Source organism: Scyliorhinus torazame, chromosome 10 (genome assembly GCF_047496885.1).
Source record: "Scyliorhinus torazame isolate Kashiwa2021f chromosome 10, sScyTor2.1, whole genome shotgun sequence".
Lineage (NCBI taxonomy): Eukaryota > Metazoa > Chordata > Chondrichthyes > Carcharhiniformes > Scyliorhinidae > Scyliorhinus > Scyliorhinus torazame.
Window position 1 is genome coordinate 206,353,984 of NC_092716.1, and position 20,076 is coordinate 206,374,059.

The window sequence follows — 20,076 nt, forward strand, 5'->3', positions numbered from 1 at the left end:
GCAGCCAGATAGGATGCTTTCTATGGTGCACCTGTGAAGGTTGGTAAGAGTCAGTGTGGACATGCCGAATTTCCTCAGTTTCCTGAGAAAGTATAGGTGCCGTTGTGCTTTCTTGGTCATAGCGTTGATGTGGGTGGACCAGGACAGATTGTGGTGATGTACACACCTAGGAATTTGAAGTTGTTAACCATCTGTTTAGCACAGGGCTAAATCGCTGGCTTTGAAAGCAGACGAAGGCAGGCCAGCAGCACGGTTCAATTCCCATACCAGCCGCCCCGAACAGGTGCCGGAATGTAGTGACTAGGGGCTTTTCACAGTAACTTCATTTGAAGCCTACTTGTGATAATAAGCGATTTTCATTTTCATTTCATTTCATCTCTACCTCAGCACTATTGATGCAGACAGGGGTGTGTACGATACTTTGCTTCCTGAAGTCAGTAACCAGTTCTTTAGTTTCGCTGACATTAGAACATAGAACAGTACAGCACAGTACAGAACCTTTGGCCCTCAGTGTTGTGCCAACCATTTATCCTAATCTCAGATCAACCTAACCTACTCCCCTTCAAATTACTGCTGTCCATGTGCCTGTCCAAGAGTCGCTTAAATGTCCCTAATGACTCTGACTCCACCACCTCCTCTGGCAGTGCATTCTACGCACCCACCACTCTCTGTGAAAAGAACCTACCTCTGACATCTCCCCTATACCTTCCTCCAATCACCTTAAAATTACATCCCCTCGTGACAGCCATTTCCGCCGTGGGGAAAAGTCTCTGGCTATCCACTCTATCCATGCCTCTCATCACCTTGTACACCTCTATCAAGTCACCTCTCTTCCTTCTTCGCTCCAGTGAGAAAAGCCCTAGCTCCCTCAATCTTTCTTCAAAAGACATGCCCTCCAGTCCAGGCAGCATCCTGGTAAATCTCCTCTGCACCCTCTCCAAAGCATCCACATCCTTCCTATGATGGGGCGACCAGAACTGGCGAATCTCCGTCGGATCGGAGATTCGCCGGGGTGGCGGCGTGAATCCCGCCCTGCCGCTCCGACGCCGGCTGCCGAATTCTCCAGCGTCGGTTTTCGGGCGGGGGCGGGGATCACGCTGCGCCAGTCGGGGGCCATTGGCAGCGGCACCCCCGGCAATTCTCTGGGCCCCAATGGGCCGAGCAACCACCCGCTTTCGGCCAATCCTGAATGCTTGAAATAGACATGGTCCATCCCGGCAGGACCTGGCTTGGAGGGCGGCTAGCGGAGTCCTTGGGAGGGGGCGCGGAGGGATCCGGCCCCGGGGGAGGCCCCCACGGGCCTGTGCCGTGGGGGCACTCTTTCCCTCCGCGCCAGCCTCTGTAAGGCTCAGCCATGACCGGCGCGGAGAAGAAACCCCCGCGCATGCGCAAGAAACATGCCAGTGGTTCTGTGCATGTGCCAACACGCGCCGGCGTAGCCCCCAGAACTGCGGAGGATTCCGCAACTTCCGGTTAGCCCGACGCCGGAGTGGATTGCGCCACTCTTGGCACCGGCGTAGGGCCGTCCCGCCAATTGCGGGAGATTCCCCGCCAATATTCCAAGTGTGGTCTAATTAGGGTTTTTTAAAGCTGCAGCAAAACCTCGCGGCTCTTAAACTCAATCCCCCTGTTATTGAAAGCCATCACACCATATGCCTTCTTAACAACCTTATCAACCTGGGTGGCAACTTTGGGGGATCTTGTACGTTGACCCCAAGATCTCTCTCTTCCTCCACACTTCCAAGAATGCTGCCTTTAACCCTGTATTCAGCATTCAAATTCGACCTCCCAAAATAAATCACTTCACATTTATAAATTGAAGGAGATTGGGATTGATTGGGAGATTGACATTGATTGGGATGCTGGGCAATAACTCTCGCATGTTACATGGCACGCCCACCCACAGAAATCTACTTGGGAGGTGTGAAGTGCTCACCTAACTACGATTACCAATTTCCTATTAGCAATAGCCTTCGGCTGTGTGGCCAGAGGTCAGTGGGATTTATGGGTGGTCGGTGGAACAGACAGGCAGGCACGGGGTTGCCCCCGTTATGGGTACACATGATCCAGGGTGTGGCATGGCGGAGACTTCCCTCCCAGCCCAGGGGTGACCCCCCCCAACCGATGGTGGCCCACCCCACCCCAACCGAGGCCACCTCTCCCCCCACTCCCCCCCACCCCCTCCCAAAGGGGCTCCCCCTCCACCTATCCCAAGCAATAGGGCAGCATCCCCAGTGCCAGCGGGCTCATTGCCTGGGAGCGAAGATGGCTACTCACCTCCTCGGATCCCCACATCTGCCATTCTGCCAGCTTCACGTTTTTAAAAAAGGTGTACTTGCTGAGGAGGCCGTTAGATACAGGATCGTTCCCATAAAATTGTATGGAGATTGGCTTTAAGTGGTGATTGTTGGTTTCTCGCCACGCCATGGCAGAATCCTGATTTTGCCAACGGGAGCGGGCCGGTTACATCGCAAACCGATCAGCGCACGATGGGGTTCCCAAATTACGCCTCTCCCGCAATCTAACGGTCACGTCACGCCCTCACTTTCAGTCAGGCCATAAAATTGTGCCCTTAGGATTATTTTCATCACTGGGGAGCTGTACTTGCTGGTCAGACCGGCTCCTCAGAGAACGGGCCGCCATTTTCTAAGGGTATTTAAGTGAGCCCTGAGTGAGCTTGTACCTTCCACCCATGGGCAATGTCACCCCCCACACATATGGGCATTACTGAACACGCCCCCTATGTGATGACACTATGCAAAGTGTCCTTGGGCCTCCTCCCCTTTCTTCAGGCCACCCCACATCACCTTACAGGCCCCCCTTCCAAGGACCCCACCCTTCAAACCCCAAAACCTTCCAGAAGCTCTTATTTACTGCCCTGCACCTCCCCCCCCCACCCCACCCCCGACCTTTCATATTGCATCCACCCTCCTTTCATGGGCATGGCCCCGTCAGGCCCCGATCCTTGACTGTGCCACCCTGGCACCCGGGTATCCTTGCTATGTCACCCTGCCACCATGGCTCTCGGGCACCTTGGCAGTGCCAAGGTACCAACCAGGGAGTGCCAAGGTGCCCATGTTCAAGGGGGAGGGTCAGGAGCTACCCTGTACTGTTCCTGACCACCCAAAGGCCTCTGATGTTGTGGAAGGCCCCCCCGGGTGCCGCGTCGCCTCATCCACATTCGTGTGGACCAGTGCTGAACGGCACCCGGCTGGGGTCTCCCTGACGAGGCCGGTAGATCCCGGGAGGCCGTAAATCCCAGGTGAGCTCGCCTAAGTAGATTTAAAACCTACTTATGCGAGTGCGGCTTGGTCATGCCCATTGAGGGCGGGTTCCTGATCGCGACGCCTCATAATATCTGGGTAGATCTTGCGAGACATACTGGCTGCCAGGAAGCTCTCGGGAGGCTTCACCTGGCATCTACCAGCCGGGCTTCCCGGTCGAGCATGGAGCAGCTGGTAGATCGCACTTTCTCTTTCTTTCTGCAGATATGCTGCTCAGTATTTCCAATTCAATTTGTTTTTTATTTCATTTAAGTCATTGTAATGATACAAGTGTGTACCAGGCTGAATACAGCATGTTCAGAGAGAAAGCGAGAAAAGAAGTAAGAGAAGAAAAGAGAGAGTATGAAAAGAAACTGGCAGCCTCCATAAAATGGAATCCAAAAATCTTCGATTGGCTTATAAATAATCAAGAGGTGGTAAAAGGAGGAATGGGATGATTAGGGACCATAAAGAAGATTCACACATAAAAGCATAGTGCATAGCTGAGATACTTCATGAATACTTTACATTTGTCTTTACCAAGGAAGATGATGCTCCTAGAGTCGGTGAAAGATGAGGTAGTTGAGACCGTGGATGGGCTAAAATGATAATAAGGTTCTATTAGAAAGGTCAGATATACTTCAAGTAGATAGGTCACCAGGACCATATCAGAGGCTTCCATGGATAGTGAGTGTAATAAATTCACGGAGGCAGAAGTCCCTTCACCAGAATTCCTTCACCAGAATTCCTCCCAGTCTGAGGAGCTCCCATGGTCCTCGTGACTCACGGGTCTCCTGCTTCGTTTCTGCGCCGGGTCCGGATCCTCCACTTCGGCCTCTGACGTAGAGGTGGTGTCAGGGCTAGGCACCCGTCTTTTCCAATGTGAGCGCCTGAGGGGCGGTCCACCCCTTTCCTCCGGCGGTAGGGGGATAGCTGCGGCATCATCCATGGTGTCCATGTCCGAGTTCAATGTCCTCACCAGTGATGCCGGAGGGATGTGAATAGTTTGTTGGGGAGGACTCTCCACGGTCCTCGGTACACTCACCTGACTCAGCTACGGGGAAGGAAACAAATCAGAGGCCTACACCTGGTCCAGGTGTTTCTTTATTACATGTTTTCCCACACGTATCTCACATGACACAGGTCCTGCCCTGGCCTTGACTGTTCTTGCTACCCATGTGGGGCCAATGGTATAATTCCTGACCCATACCTTTTATCCCGTGTTGAACTGCCTTTCTCGGCGAGTGTTGTCGTGGCCCCTGCATTGGGCCTCTTGGTGTCATTCTACTCTTCCGCTTAAATTTGAGAATAGTAGATTCAACCTGGTTCGGAGTCGTCTGCCCAAGAGTAACTCTGCCGGTGCTACTCCCGTTGTGGTGTGTAGAGTTGTCCTGTAGTCAAATAGCCAGCGCGACAGTTTGATGTCTAATGATGCTGCTGACTGTATTTTGAACCCGACTTTTAGGGTCTGGACGGCTCTCTCCGCCAACCCATTTGATGATGGGTGGTATGGTGCCGTCCTTATGTGCCGAATGCCATTTGACTTCATGAATTTTGTGAAGTCCTGGCAGGTGAAAACCGATCTATTAACCAAAACTATCACCTCCGGGATACCATGTGTTGCAAATGAGATGCAAAGTTTTTCGATGGTAGCTGTTGAATTTGCAGGGTTCATTTTGTAGACATCCAGCCATTTGGAATGGGCGTCTACTATGACAAAAAACATTGAACCCATAAACGGGCCTGCAAAATCGACATGAAGTCGCGACCATGGTCTACCTGGCCATTCCCATGGGTGCAGCAGGGCTGCAGGTGACACCTTCTGCCTTTGTTGCCATTCTTGGCACCGACCTACCAATGCCGCTATGTATGTGCCCAGGTCCGGCCACCAGACATAGCTCCTGGCTAACATCTTCATTTTTGAGACTCCAGGGTGCCCAGGATGTAGTTCAGCCAGTATGGCTCGACGGCCTTGACTTGGAACTATTACTCGAGCCCGTAGCAGTATCCTGTCTTCCACAGTGATTTGCTCTCTTCAGCTCCAATAAGGGTGGAATTCTGCCTGGACTGGTCTTTCCATCTCCCCCGTTAGCACCATGTGTTTTATTTTTGATAAAACCGGGTCCCTTTGAGTCCACAAACGAATGTTCTGTGCAGCCACTGGAAGGGTGTCCAGGAAATGTAATGTCATCACAGTTTCTTCTATTCTGGGTACTAATGGCGGAATGTCCGGCAATCGCAGCTTGCTTAGTGCATCGACGTTTGCCACATGGTTCCCGGCCGATGCTCCATTTGATGCTGGTACGCCGCCAGTAGTAGGGCCCAGCATTGGATCCGGGCCAAAGTTATTGGTGGCATTGCTTTGTCTTCTTTCAGCAAACCCAGCAATGGCTTGTGGTCTGTGATTATAGTGAATTTCTGCCCGTACAAGTACTGGTGAAATTTCTTCACCGCAAAGATCACAGCCAGTCCTTCCTTTTCGATTTGGGCGTACTTTCATTCTGCTGCTGCTGACGTCCTGGAAGCAAACGCTATAGGCCGTTCCTGTCCATTTTGCCCTCTGTGTGCTAGAACTGAACCAACGCCATATAGAGACGCATCGCACGTGAGCACCAACTCTTTCCTGGGGTGGTAGTGTGCCAAGGTGTATTCTGAGGAGAGCTGTTCTTTGACCTTTTTGAAAGCCCTATCTTGGCGGGCGGACCACTCCCAGGCTTGCCCCTTTTTTAGTAATTGGTGTAGGGGGTCCAGGATGGAAGCCCTGTTCTGTATGAACTTTTCATAGTATGTCACCAGTTCTAAAAATGATCTTAACTCCTGGATTGTGGTGGGGGCCGGGGCATCTTTAATCGCCCTCACCCGATCCTCCAAAGGGTGTAACCCTGGCTTGTCAACCTTGTATCCCGATAAGTTATTTGAGGTGCTAGAAAAACACATTTCTCCCTCTTCAGGCGCATGCCTGCTGCTGACTTCCTCCAGGTTTTGCATGTGTTCTGCATTTGTTTTTCCTGTAATGAGGACGTCATCCAGGTAAATGGCGACCTATGTAGCCCTTGTACCATATTCTCCATTGTCCTCTGGAATATCGCACAGGCTGACGATACCCTGAAGGGTAATCTTGTATACTGAAAAAGGCCCTTCAGGGTGTTTATCGTGGAGACTTTTTGCGACTCTTCGTCCAGCTTCAGCTGTAGATATGCATGGCTCATATCCAGCTTTGAAAATAAGACTCCTCCAGCCAGCTTTGCATACAAATTCTCAATCCGGGGAATTGGGTATTTGTCCAGTTGTGAGTAACTATTAATCATTTGTTTGAAATCTCCACAAGGCGGACTGAGCCATCTGGCGTAAGGATAGGCACCACGGGTGCCGCCCATTCTGCAAACTGGACCGGTTTTATTATTCCCTCACGCTTCAATCTTTTGATTTCCGTATCAACTTTCTGCCTTAACGAGAAGGGTACTGGACGGGCCTTGGAGAAATTTGGGACTGCCTCTGGATCTACATGTAATGTCACCTTTGCTCCCTTTCTTGTTCCGAGCCCTTCTCGGAAAACCTCTGAGTATCTGCACAGGAGTTCGCTCAGGTGATCATTTTCCAGCTGGAAAATGTTTACCCAATCCAGCTGGATCTCTTTTAGCCAGTTTCGTCCCAATAAGCCTGGTCCCGCACCTTTCACTACCATTAAAGGCAGCCTAACCAGTTGTTCTCCATAAGTCACAGGTACATGTGTTGTGCCCAACACTCTCAGTGGTTCCCCTGTGTATGTCCTCAGTTTTGCCGAGGTCCTGGTTAGGGGTAAGGGTTGGAGTCCAGTGCGAATTTTATTAAATACTGTTTCACCTATCACTGATATGGCTGCTCCGGTGTCGACTTCCATTAGTGTGGGACATCCATTCAACCTTATGGATAATTTAATAGATTTTGATTTAACCATTGCTACATAATTTAGTTGTTCCTTGTCGGAGGTAGATGGGGATTATAGGGTGTTCATTCTCCTGTATCCCGGCCTACATGTCCTTCTCCAAGATGTTGGTTTTGGGCTTCTATTTCTCCTCTCTGGCTCCGATCTCTGGCAACAAGTACAATATTTTGCTGGGCGAAAGGCTGCAGGGGCTGCCATCTGTCTGGACCTAATTTCCCCTTGCTTGGAAGCGGTTCTGCGAGTGGGCCTGGGTAACTTAGAACCTAGTCGTTCCTGAGGGTGGCTATGCAGTTGCCTATCCCCCAGCGGTAGTCCCTTAACTCAGTTTCACTGGTGTGGGCGTCTACCTCCATCGAAATACCCTGTAACTCATGTGCTCCGCTTGCCGCTTTTTCTTTTTAAAAAAATATCTTTTATTCAAGTTTTTTGGCCAAACATAACAATACGTAGTGTTTCTTTTACACAACAATAAAGCAATATAAATAACCGTGGCCAGTTTTAAACAAATAAATAAGTAATATATAAACAAAAACAAAAAAACAAAACTAAATGGCAACTGCCTTGTCCAATATAAATACTCTCCAAAAATACAATCCAACAATCCAATATACAATTACATACACCAAATACCTATACATATACAATAACATCCCTGAGAGTCTGTCCGATTCCTCCCCCCCCCCCCCCCCCCCCCCCCCCCCGGGTTGCTGCTGTTGTCTACTTCTTTTCCATTCCCTCTACCTTTCTGTGAGGTAGTCGACGAACGGTTGCCACCTCCTGGTGAACCCCTGAGCCGAACCCCTTAACACGAACTTAATCCGTTCTAACTTTATAAACCCTGCCATATCGTTTATCCAGGTCTCCACACCCGGGGGTTTGGCTTCCTTCCACATTAACAATATCCTGCGCCGGGCTACAAGGGACGCAAAGGCCAACACGTCAGCCTCTCTTGCCTCCTGCACTCCCGGCTCTTCTGCAACCCCAAATATAGCCAACCCCCAGCTTGGTTCGACCCGGACCCCCACCACCTTCGAAAGCACCTTTGCCACCCCCACCCAGAACCCCTGTAGTGCCGGGCATGACCAAAACATGTGGGTGTGATTCGCTGGGCCTCTCGAGCATCTCGCACACCTATCCTCTACCCCCAAAAATTTACTAAGCCGTGCTCCAGTCATATGCGCCCTGTGTAGCACCTTAAATTGTATCAGGCTTAGCCTGGCACACGAGGACGATGAGTTTACCCTACGTAGGGCATCAGCCCACAGCCCCTCCTCAATCTCCTCCCCCAGTTCTTCTTCCCATTTCCCTTTCAGCTCATCTACCATGATCTCCCCCTCGTCCCTCATCTCCCTGTATATGTCCGCCAACTTACCGTCCCCCATCCATGTCTCTGAGATCACTCTATCCTGCACTTCCTGCGTCGGGAGCTGCGGGAATTCCCTCACCTGTTGCCTCGCAAAAGCCCTCAATTGCATATACCGAAATGCATTCCCTTGGGGCAACCCATATTTCTCCGTCAGCACTCCCAGACTCGCAAACGTCCCATCTACAAATAGATCTCTTAGTTGTACTACCCCAGCTCTTTGCCATGCTCCAAATCCCCCATCCATTCTCCCCGGAACGAACCTATGGTTGTTTCTTATCGGGGATCGCACCGAAGCTCCCATCCCTCCCCTATGCCGTCTCCACTGCCCCCAAATTTTCAATGTAGCCACCACCACCGGGCTTGTGGTGTATTTCTTTGGTGAGAACGGCAACGGCGCTGTCACCATTGCTTGTCGGCTAGTCCCCCTGCAGGACGCCCTCTCCAATCTCTTCCACGCCGCTCCCTCCCCTTCTCCCATCCACTTACACACCATTGAAACATTGGCGGCCCAGTAGTACTCACTTAGGCTCGGTAGTGCCAGCCCCCCCCCTGTCCCTACTACGCTGCAAGAATCCCCGCCTCACTCTCGGGGTCTTCCCAGCCCACACAAAACTCATAAAGCTCTTCTCAATTCTTTTGAAAAAATCCTACGTGATCACCACCGGGTGGCACTGGAACACAAAAAGGAATCTCGGGAGGACCACCATTTTAACCGCCTGCACCCTACCTGCTAATGACAGGGACACCATGTCCCATCTCTTGAAATCCTCCTCCATCTGTTCCACCAACCGTGTTAAATTGAGCCTATGTAATGTACCCCAATTCTTGGCTATCTGGATCCCCAGGTACCGGAAGTCCCTTGTTACCTTCCTCAACGGTAAATCCTCTATCTCTCTGCTCTGCTCCCCCGGATGCACCACAAATAACTCACTTTTCCCCATGTTCATTTTATACCCTGAAAAATCCCCAAACTCCCCAAGTATCCGCATTATCTCTGGCATCCCCTCCGTCGGGTCCGCCACATATAGCAACAAATCATCCGCATACAGAGATACCCGGTGTTCTTCTCCCCCCCCTAAGTACTCCCCTCCACTTCCTGGAACCCCTCAGTGCTATGGCCAGGGGTTCGATCGCCAATGCAAATAATAACGGGGACAGAGGACATCCCTGCCTCGTCCCTCTATGGAGCCGAAAATAGTCAGACCCCCGTCCATTCGTGACCACGCTCGCCATCGGGGCCCTATACAGCAACTGTACCCACCTGATATACCCGTCCCCAAAGCCAAATCTCCTCAACACCTCCCACAAATAATCCCACTCCACTCTATCAAATACTTTCTCGGCATCCATCGCCACCACTATCTCCACTTCCCCCTCTGGTGGGGGCATCATCATTACCCCTAGCAGCCTCCGTATATTTGTATTTAGCTGTCTCCCCTTCACAAACCCAGTTTGGTCCTCATGGACCACCCCCGGGACACAATCCTCTATCCTCATTGCCATTACCTTGGCCAGAATCTTAGCATCCACATTCAGGAGGGAAATGGGCCTGTATGACCCGCATTGCAGCGGGTCTTTTTCCTTCTTTAGGAGGAGCGATATCGTTGCCTCTGACATAGTCGGGGGCATCTGCCCCCTTTCCCTCGCCTCATTAAAGGTTCTCAACAGTAGCGGGGCCAGCAAGTCCAAATATTTCTTACATAATTCAACTGGGAATCCGTCTGGTCCTGGGGCCTTCCCCGCCTGCATGCTTCCAATCCCTTTCACTACTTCCTCCATCTCAATCTGTGCTCCCAGCCCCACTCTCTCCTGCTCCTCCACCTTAGGAAATTCCAGCTGATCCAGAAAGCACATCATTCTCTCCTTCCCGTCCGGGGGCTGCGCTTCATATAATCTTTCATAAAATGCCTTGAACACTCCATTCACTCTCTCCGCTCCCCGCTCCATCTCTCCCTCCTCATCTCTCACCCCCCCTATCTCCCTCGCTGCTCCCCTTTTCCTCAGTTGGTGGGCCAACAACCTACTCGCCTTCTCCCCATATTCGTACTGTACACCCTGTGCCTTCCTCCATTGTGCCTCTGCATTACCCGTAGTCAACAAGTCAAATTCTACATGTAGCCTTTGCCTTTCCCTGTACAGTCCCTCCTCCGGTGCCTCCGCGTATTGTCTGTCCACCCTCAGAAGTTCTTTCAACAACCGCTCCCTTTCCCTACCCTCCTGCTTTCCTTTATGTGCCCTAATAGATATCAGCTCCCCTCTAACCACTGCCTTCAGTGCCTCCCAGACCACTCCCACCTGTACCTCCCCATTATACACCCCCTCACCCTTAAACACACCCCCTCATCTGCCAATAATCCCATGTCCATTCTCCAGGGTGGAAGCTGTTGTTTTTCTTCCCCTATCTCCAGGTCCACCTAGTGTGGAGCATGATCCGAGATGGCTATAGCCGTGTACTCCGTCCCCGTCACCTTTGGGATCAGTGCCCTTCCCAAAACAAAAAAATCTATTCGTGAAAATACTTTGTGTACATAGGAGAAAAACAAAAACTCCTTACTCCTAGGTCTACTAAATCTCCAGGGATCTACTCCTCCCATCTGCTCCATAAAATCCTTAAGCACCCTAGCTGCAGCCGGCCTCCTTCCGGTCCTGGACCTCGATCTGTCCAGCCCTGGGTCCAGCACCGTATTAAAGTCTCCACCCATTACCAACTTCCCCACTTCTAGGTCCAGGATTCGTCCTAACATACGCATCATAAAATTGGCATCATCCCAGTTCGGGGCATACACGTTCACTAATACCACCGCCTCCCCTTGCAGTTTGCCACTCACCATCACATATCTGCCCCCACTATCCGCCACTATAGTCTTTGCCTCAAACATTACCCGCTTCCCCACTAGTATGGCCACCCCGCTGTATTTTTGCATCTAGCCCCGAATGAAACACCTGCCCCACCCATCCTTTGCGAAGTCTAACCTGGTCTATCAGCTTCAGATGCGTCTCCTGAAGCATAACCACATCTGCCTTAAGTTTCTTTAGGTGTGCGAGTACCCGTGCCCTCTTAATCGGCCCGTTCAGCCCTCTCACATTCTACGTGATCAACCGGGTTGGGGGGCTCTTTACCCCCCCCCCCCCTGACGACTAGCCATTTCCTTTTTCAATCCAGCTCCTCACCCAGTTCCCACGTAGCTGTATCCTTCCCCAGGCGGCGCTCCCCCCCCGCCCCGACCCCCCCTTCCATACCAGCTCCCTCTTCTCCCCAGCAGCAGCAACCCAGTTAACCCCCCCCCCGCCCCGCTAGATCCCAAGCTAGCGTAATTGCACCCCCCATGTTGCTCCCAGAAGTCAGCAAACTCTGGCCGACCTCGGCTTCCCCCCGTGACCTCGGCTCACACTGTGCGAGGCCTCCTCCTTCCTGCTTCCCTGTTCCCGCCATGATTACCATAGCGCGGGAACAAAGCCCGCGCTTCCCTTTTGGCCCCACCCCCAATGGCCGGCGCCCTCAGCTCCTCATCCTCCCTCCCCCCCTCCCCCACGACATGGGGAAGAGAGAGAAGTTACAGGGTCGCAGGTTTAACAACTTGGGAAGTCCTCTCTTCCCCCTTTTCCCCCCTTCATCCCACAAATTCACCCTCCCACGTTTGTCCCAAACGTTCTTTTTCTGGCCCGCTCACTCCAGCTTCTCCTCGACAATAAATGTCCACGCCTCATCTGCCGTTTCGAAGTAGTGGTGTTTCCCTAGATGTGTGACCCACAGTCTTGCCGGTTGCAGCATTCCGAATTTGACCTTCCTTTTATGCAACACCGCCTTGGCCCGATTAAAGCTTGCCCTCCTTCTCGCCACCTCCGCACTCCAATCTTGATATACGCGGATCACCGCATTCTCCCACCTACTGCTCCGAGTTTCCTTTGCCCATCTGAGGACCATCTCTCTGTCCTTATATCGGAGAAATCTCACCACTATTGCTCGAGGAATTTCTCCAGCCCTCGGTCTTCGCGCCATAACCCGATATGCTCCCTCCACCTCCAGCGGACCCGTCGGGGCCTCCGATCCCATTAACGAGTGCAGCATCGTGCTCACATATGCCCCGACGTCCGCCCCTTCTGCACCTTCGGGAAGACCAAGAATCCTTAGGTTCTTCCTCCTCGCATTATTCTCCAGCACCTCCAGCCTTTCCACACATCTTTTGTGTTGTGCCTCGTGGATCTCCGTTTTCACCACCAGGCCCTGTATGTCGTCCTCATTCTCAGCAGCCTTTGCCTTCACGACCAGAAGCTCCTGTTCCTGGGTCTTTTGCTCCTCCTTTAGCCCCTCAATCGCTTGTAATATCGGGGCCAACAGCTCCTTCTTCATCTCCTTTTTGAGTTCATCTACGCAACGCCGCAGGAACTCTTGTTGATCAGGGCCCCATATTAAACTGCCTCCTTCCGACGCCATCTTGCTTTGTGCCTGCCTTCCTGGCCGCTGCTCTAGAGGATCCACCGCAATCCGGCTACTTTCCTCTCTTTTTTCCATCCGTGTCCAGGGGGGATTCCCTTCTGGAATACCGCACAGTGTTATTTGCCGTTAAAATTGCCGATGGGGCTCCTATTAAGAGCCCAAAAGTCCGTTCCACCGGGAGCTGCCGAAACGTGCGACTCAGCTGGTCATCGCCGCACCCGGAAGTCCGCTTGCCGCTTTTTCTAAGGACAAAGCCAGCTGCAATGCTTCTTTGCAATCCAGCTCGGCCTCTGCTAACAGACATTTCTGTATTGATAAATTATTCATTCTGCACACCAACCGGTCTCGGAGCATCACATTTAGTGTCAGGCCAAATTGACAAGCCTCTGCTAATCACCTTAATCTTGTTAAAAAGTTTGTAACTGATTCCCCAGTGTCTCAGAATGCTGAGTAAAATCGGTACCTTCAAAAGATCAGAGGTGGTTTAGGATCATAGTACTCTTTTACTAAGTCCATCAATTCCTGGAAAGTTTTTGTGTCCGGTGCCTCCGGAAAAGTGATACTGTGCATAATGGCAAAAGCTGCTGGCCCACACGAGGTCAGCAGAATGACCTGTTGCTTTTCATCCAGAATTATATTGTTGCTCTAAAAAAGTACTTCATCCGCTCTACATATTGGGTCCAGTCTTCCACTGCAGGGTCAAAAGAGTCCAACTTCCCGAATAACGGCATTTTGCCTGTCAGTGGCTTACCCTCAATATGTGGCGGCTGCTAATGAGCAGGTTCCTTCGAATCATTCCGTTTTCCTCGTCGCCACTTTAATAAGTTCACGGAGGCAGATGTCCCTTCATTAGAATTCCTTTTATTTACAAAACCAACAGCCGAACAACCAGGTGCATTCAGCTTGCTGTCTACACTGGGAGTGCAGAGGATCTGACACTTCCTGATATATACAGAGAAAGGGATTCTCTAATTGGGCCACTAATCAGGGAACTCATATTCTAATTGGCCAATCTCAAAGGCCTGACCTAAGTCATTGCAGTGAGGGAGATAGGGTGGAAATTGTAGCGGCACTGGTCCTAATTTTCAAATCTTCCTTAGATATTAGCATCTTCTGGATATGTCATTCTTTCCTTTTGATGTTACCCACCCTGTGGACCCAACACTTAGCATATAACTGCCAACTCCCTTATCTCTCCACTTTGAAATTACCTCTTCAACACCCCATTGTTCTCCCCTAGTCACATAGGTAAACACTTGCTTTTCTTACTGGTATGCTAATTTACTTATCAATATACCCCTTCAGATGGCTGCCCTTATCAATTCTCCTTTTTGTTTTATATCATTTTCATTCTGATGGGCTCGATGGGCTGAATGGCTTCCTTCTGCACTGTAAATTCTATGATAATCTATGATTGTTTAATCTTAACTTCCCCGAACTGTTAACATTATTGGATAATTGTCTGAAGAGAAGCAAAGTTAAAACTACAATGAAAATGCAGTAAAGTGGGACTAACTGAGTTGCTCTTGCAGAAAGCCAGCATGAACATGATGGGCTGAATAGCCTCTTTCTATGCTGCAATTTCTATGATTATCTACCATTCTCCCAAGTCTCCAGCAACTCCTTAGCTGGTATTTGTTCTCTTTGCGATGTGTTTCCTGCTTCGTCAACCCTCGTTCTCTCATTTCATCTTTCACCTAAATTTATCTTGGCCTCTCTTCTCCAATTTTTCTGCCCCACTTGACCCGGAGTCACAACACAATTGGAATGAATAAATAATTCTTAGAAAAACACCCAACGTCTTTGGCCCTTGACTGCCCAATAATTAGTCACCACGTTTGTAAATTTAAACACAATTAATTTTATTAATAACAATAACTATAATGAAATATGCAGCAAATACAACAGGTTAACTATTATCCAATTCCCAACCCCTCCCCTCCTTAAAGTCATCCCACCATCTACACACATGGAAGACAGACAAACACAGAGGGGAGAAGAGGTAGGTAGAAATAATAAGTAAATCGGCTAAAAGTCTTCGTTTCAGATTGTTATCTGATAACACACTTTCTTTCTCTTCAACCATTGCCATCCATTTCAAGTACAAATAACTCCCCAGAGCATACCTATCTTGAAGGAAAATAAAGATAATAGTCAGAGTTATGCTGTCCAAAGGCTAGCACAGTGTTCTATTTTGTAACTTTCCCTTCTTCCCCTGCTCAATTTAAAGATTATCATAGATTATCATAGAATTTACAGTGCAGAAGGAGGCCATTCGGCCCATCAAGTCTGGACCGGCTCTTGGAAAGAGCACCCTACCCAAGGTCAACACCTCCACCCTATCCCCATAACCCAGTAACCCCACCCAACACTAAGGGCAATTTATCATGGCCAATCCACCTAACCTGCACATCTTTGGACTGTGGGAGAAAACCGGAGCACCCGGAGGAAACCCACGCACACACGGGGAGGATGTGCAGACTCCGCACAGACAGTGACCCAAGCCGGAATCGAACCTGGGACCCTGGAGCTGTGAAGCAATTGTGCTATCCACAATGCTACCGTGCTGCCCCATTGTATGTCCATTAATCATCCATGGATCAAATCATAACAGCAAAAATAAAGAAAGGCAAAATAAGAGAATCAATAGGAAGGGCCCTTATAATTGTTCCTGGGATGTTATTTCTATCCTCTGCAGTGAAAACAGACACAAAAATCTGTTTAATTCAGACACCATTTTCTTGTTTTCCATTATTAATTACCCAGATTCATTCTCTCGAGGGCCAATGCTCACCTTGGTTACTCTTTTCCTTTTTTAAATACCTGGAGAAACTCTTACTATCTAGTTTTATATTTCTCGCTGGCTTTTCTCTTGTACTGTAATTTCTCCCTCAGTATTCTTTTAGTCATTTACTTGCTGGAGAGAGAACTATTCTCTCCAACCTTCGGATCTGGTCACTGGTCTTTATGGGATTGCATACCTTTTCTATACTGACCTTCCTCAACCATCAGAAACGGGAAATTGAAAATTCAATAATTGAGCAGATGCAGTTATTTCTCTGTTGTTGTCTGTTCTGATGGAGCAATGACAATGGAGCAAGATTCCAGAGTACTGGAAACCACAGCATATTTCAGATTATCTTCAAATCGAAGCAGTTCTGCAACATAAAAAAGGACATTACGAACCAGTAAATTAAAATAATGGATTATAAATGGAATTTTTCATTTTTAAGTTTTAATTGCACTCCTGGGCTTCCTGCCCTCCCCACAAATAATTACTTGACTAATCTTCAACTGTGTCTCCAGTAAATCTGGGTGAAGAGTGCACGGCACAAGCTCCAACTAAACCTCACCTAAAGTAACTATTATGTCCCAGGTATGTGATAGAATCCAGATTTGCACATGCCAAGAGGCTGACAATGGTAAGCCAACGGAAATGCCAGCGAGGGCAATAATGGGTTGGTATAAAAGCTTACCAAGCCAATTTAGATCATCATCAGTTTGTTAATCCAGATTTCATCAAGTTAAAAATCAACCCCTGTGTGTATGCAGGTGGTAGCAGCAGGAGAGAAAATTCTCTTACCTTTTTTAATCTTTCTCTCTTTCCTTGCTTCTACACTCTCAGACCCAAGGTTGACTTCATCCAACCAGTCTGCCATTCTCAGTGCCATCCTGCGATAGGTACCTCGGCCCAATGATCTAGGGCTCTGGGCAATGTAAATCAACACTGCAGCCAATGTCCACCATGCAAAAATACAACCAGTCTGCACAGAAATTGTAATTTGTACCCCTCCCCCCTTTAAAAAAATCAAATAAGGGTTGGGTGTCAAAGGACTAATCCTTCTAAATGGAGGCATGATGAAAACATCCTCTCTGAAGATTCCTCTCATTCCCTTGATCCCACTGTGAGACGGTGGTATCTATATCTGGACCTGGTAGGAATGATCAGACTTCTGGATAAACTGTAGTATTCCCAGGGAACAGCACGTTCTGTCTGTTGCCATGCCGTTTAATTGTCACTACTGTATCGCCATGAATTCCTGCAGTAACTTTAGCCAGAGCCAGAAAAACAAGGGCAATATGACACATAATATACTTCTCACAGAAGAACTGGAAGGCTATTTCTATCAAACAATGGATCTCACATTATCACAAAATAATAATTCACTCAACTAATTAACAGTGGTGATTATATTGTGCTGACTCTTTGAGGGCTGGTATTACTCAGAAACAAATACTCCCTAACCAGATTTAAATTGGCTCTCTCGACATTAACAGACTCTCCCCGAGTCCAGTAAGAGTATCTAACACACTTAGCAGATCTATGTTAATGTATTTCTAATCTTTGCTTATACACCCTCAAGGTTAAAGGCCTCTACAGATCAATGTTTTAAAATTGTGGTTGGAAGTAGTTATTCACTGTTGTACAGTATGCTCAGTAGAATTTCTGCGAACTACAAACATGCATGTGTGAAGCTTACACAAGTAAATCCACTTCCACTATGAAAAACGCCCAGCAGACTTACTAATTTTATCCTTTCAAATGTTGAGTTGTGAAATACAAGGGAGACACATTGATGGTCATAAGTCTGTCACTGATAGGAATGGTCTGAGATGGTGAATTAAAAGGTACTTTTACTTTGAACAGGTGCAATTGACCAAATGCACAGTGTTCCTGCTGTTAATCATATCCATAAACTCATAAAACTCAAGTGGCAGAGGAGAAACTATGGAAATATTATTTTCATAATATTAACTGAGGACAATGAACAAAGGTTATAGATTACTGTATGTTTTTCACTGATGATAAAACTTAGGTATTCACTTTTCTTGGTAAGTAATAATATTGTAAATTTCATACATGGAGCATATCAAACAGTATTAAGACACAGTGGTTTAATTGTGAGACTTTTCTCTTACCATTTTGCTACCTCCACATAAGTCAGCTTTATGACAGACAATGCTGCATGTGGAAACCATATTCATTGGCTCACTATAAAAAGGCATCCATCTTTTCACAGCCCAAGGCCAAACTAACCAAAGATTAGTGATCACAGACTGATACCCATTGCTGGATAAACAAAACATTTTGAGACTTACCTATTTGGCCTTGAGGGGATTTTGGTTTAATTCATGTCATGACTTTTGGATGATGTTAGATCGAGGCCTAAACATTCACAGGGGTGGAAGGGGTCTCTGGCTTAACCAAAATGGTGCTGGAGCCCCGATTCCAGACTATGTGCCCCTGAACGCGGTGGGCCACACCATTTGTGGTTCACAGAGGCAGATATGCTGAAAAGTACAGCTGCCTTCAAATAGATCCAATTTTCCTTTCTGTGAGATACGGACCTCTGTGGAAAAAGTCTTAAGCTGCCAGAATTATTGGATATGTTTAGGGGACTCTTTTGGTGGTCCAGGTACCCCTTTGAGAGCTACGATGGCCTTTGGGAGAGGCAAGGTGCCCTTTGGGATCACAAAATCATAGCACTTTTACAGAGTTGGCCCACAGTGTCTGCACTAAATGAGCAATTTACTAAGTGCCATTCTTCCACCTTCTCCCCATAACACTTTACATTGTCCCTTTTCAATTAACAGGCCAATTTCCTTTTAGATACCTCGATTGTGTAGCTTTGGTAAGAGTAGACATGAATATGTATAAAAAACGGATACGCTTTGTGGAACGGTTGGGCTTTCAAAGCATTTAAATTGCATGCCTTGTAAATTTAAAATAGTTTGCAGTTTTTTTAAAAAGAGCTCTAACAATTTAATTCTGTCTGTTGACATAAGCCTGGGGGTTATCATTGTAGGATTAGTGCTTCATGACTGATTCCACAATCATTGCTGTGGAATGCTTGTGAGTTCACATTTTTATTGACTGTTCCAAGTGGTTATGAAATTTTTGAATGTGGGGCCAATTGTATAAATGCTTTTCATAAGAAATGTAAGGTTTGCTTTTATAAGGGATTAAGTAGTTGAATAGATTCAAACAGTAATGATTTTTTATGAATGGGAGTGTAGTTGGGGATGTGGGTTAACATTAAGTTATCACAGGAACTATAAAGGGTTAAGGGGGTGGGTGGAGTGGCATAGGTTGGCATAGAGGTATTGAAAGGCCATGTGGTTTGCTATAGGGACATAAGTTGGCATGGAAGGCACGGGGGGTTCTGTGGGTGTAGGTGGTGTCGTGAGTTTGGCTTGGCTGGGGCATGGAGGATATGTGGGGTTTTGTAGAGGTATTGGGGTGAGAAATAGAGGGCTGTTTTTCATTGAATTATTTTTCTTCCAAGTTGAGGAGCACCAAGGCTGGCCTTTCACACAGCCTGCTCCCCCGCCCAGTGGCCCCTACGTCTGCCTCAGAATTTTCTCTTTCTGGGGGCGGCGGGCCCAACTCCCATTAACCCCCCCCCCCCCCAAAGGAAAATTAAAACATTCAGGGCACTTTCTCCTGAGTCAGGCATTTTCACAACTCTGCCCTATCAATTTGAGAGCAAAAAAATCAGCCGTTTGTTTACAAAGAGTGTTTTCTTTTTCCTCTCACTCCAGCCAGGGTGAGAGGCCACTGGCACATTGAATGCATATGGACTACATAGGTTACTTGAGACATATGGCACAGAAAGACGCCATTCGGCCCAAATAATCCATGCTGGAATTTATACTCTGCTCAAGCCTCCTCCCATCTTTTCTCATATAAATCCACCATGGCCACCATCTATTCACTTTCCCCTCACTTGCTGGTCTAGTTTCCCCTAAAATGCACATTTATGGTTGGAAGGGGCAATTAGCACGGGGTCATCAAACTTGTAAAGTTATTTTGAATTGTAATAGGTTCACATTTAATTTGCTTTCACGATACGGGGAGCGATAAGGAATAGATACATTGGATACTCAAAAACTGTTCTTTTCATTGATATATTTACTATAAAATAAACCAGCTTGTTGGGATACATGGCCGGCATCTGATAAGAAAGTTTTTCAGAACAAGCATGGTGCCACCTTGAAGATCACAAAATACCACGAGAGTCTTCATGTTACCATTCCCGGGCTGTGCTACTATTTAACAAGTTATTAGGCAATATCATAGGGG

The 20,076-nt window shown here is 48.2% G+C and overlaps 1 long non-coding RNA gene across 1 annotated transcript; it reads right to left on the reverse strand.

Moving 5' to 3' along the window:
- Nucleotides 1-14,891: 14,891 nt before the first annotated feature.
- Nucleotides 14,892-16,818, reverse strand: LOC140384917 (uncharacterized). Its single transcript, XR_011933215.1, has 3 exons — nt 16,576-16,818; nt 15,974-16,150; nt 14,892-15,122 (listed from the first exon to the last, which is right to left on the reverse strand). It is a non-coding gene; the product is annotated as an uncharacterized lncRNA (long non-coding RNA).
- Nucleotides 16,819-20,076: the final 3,258 nt, after the last annotated feature.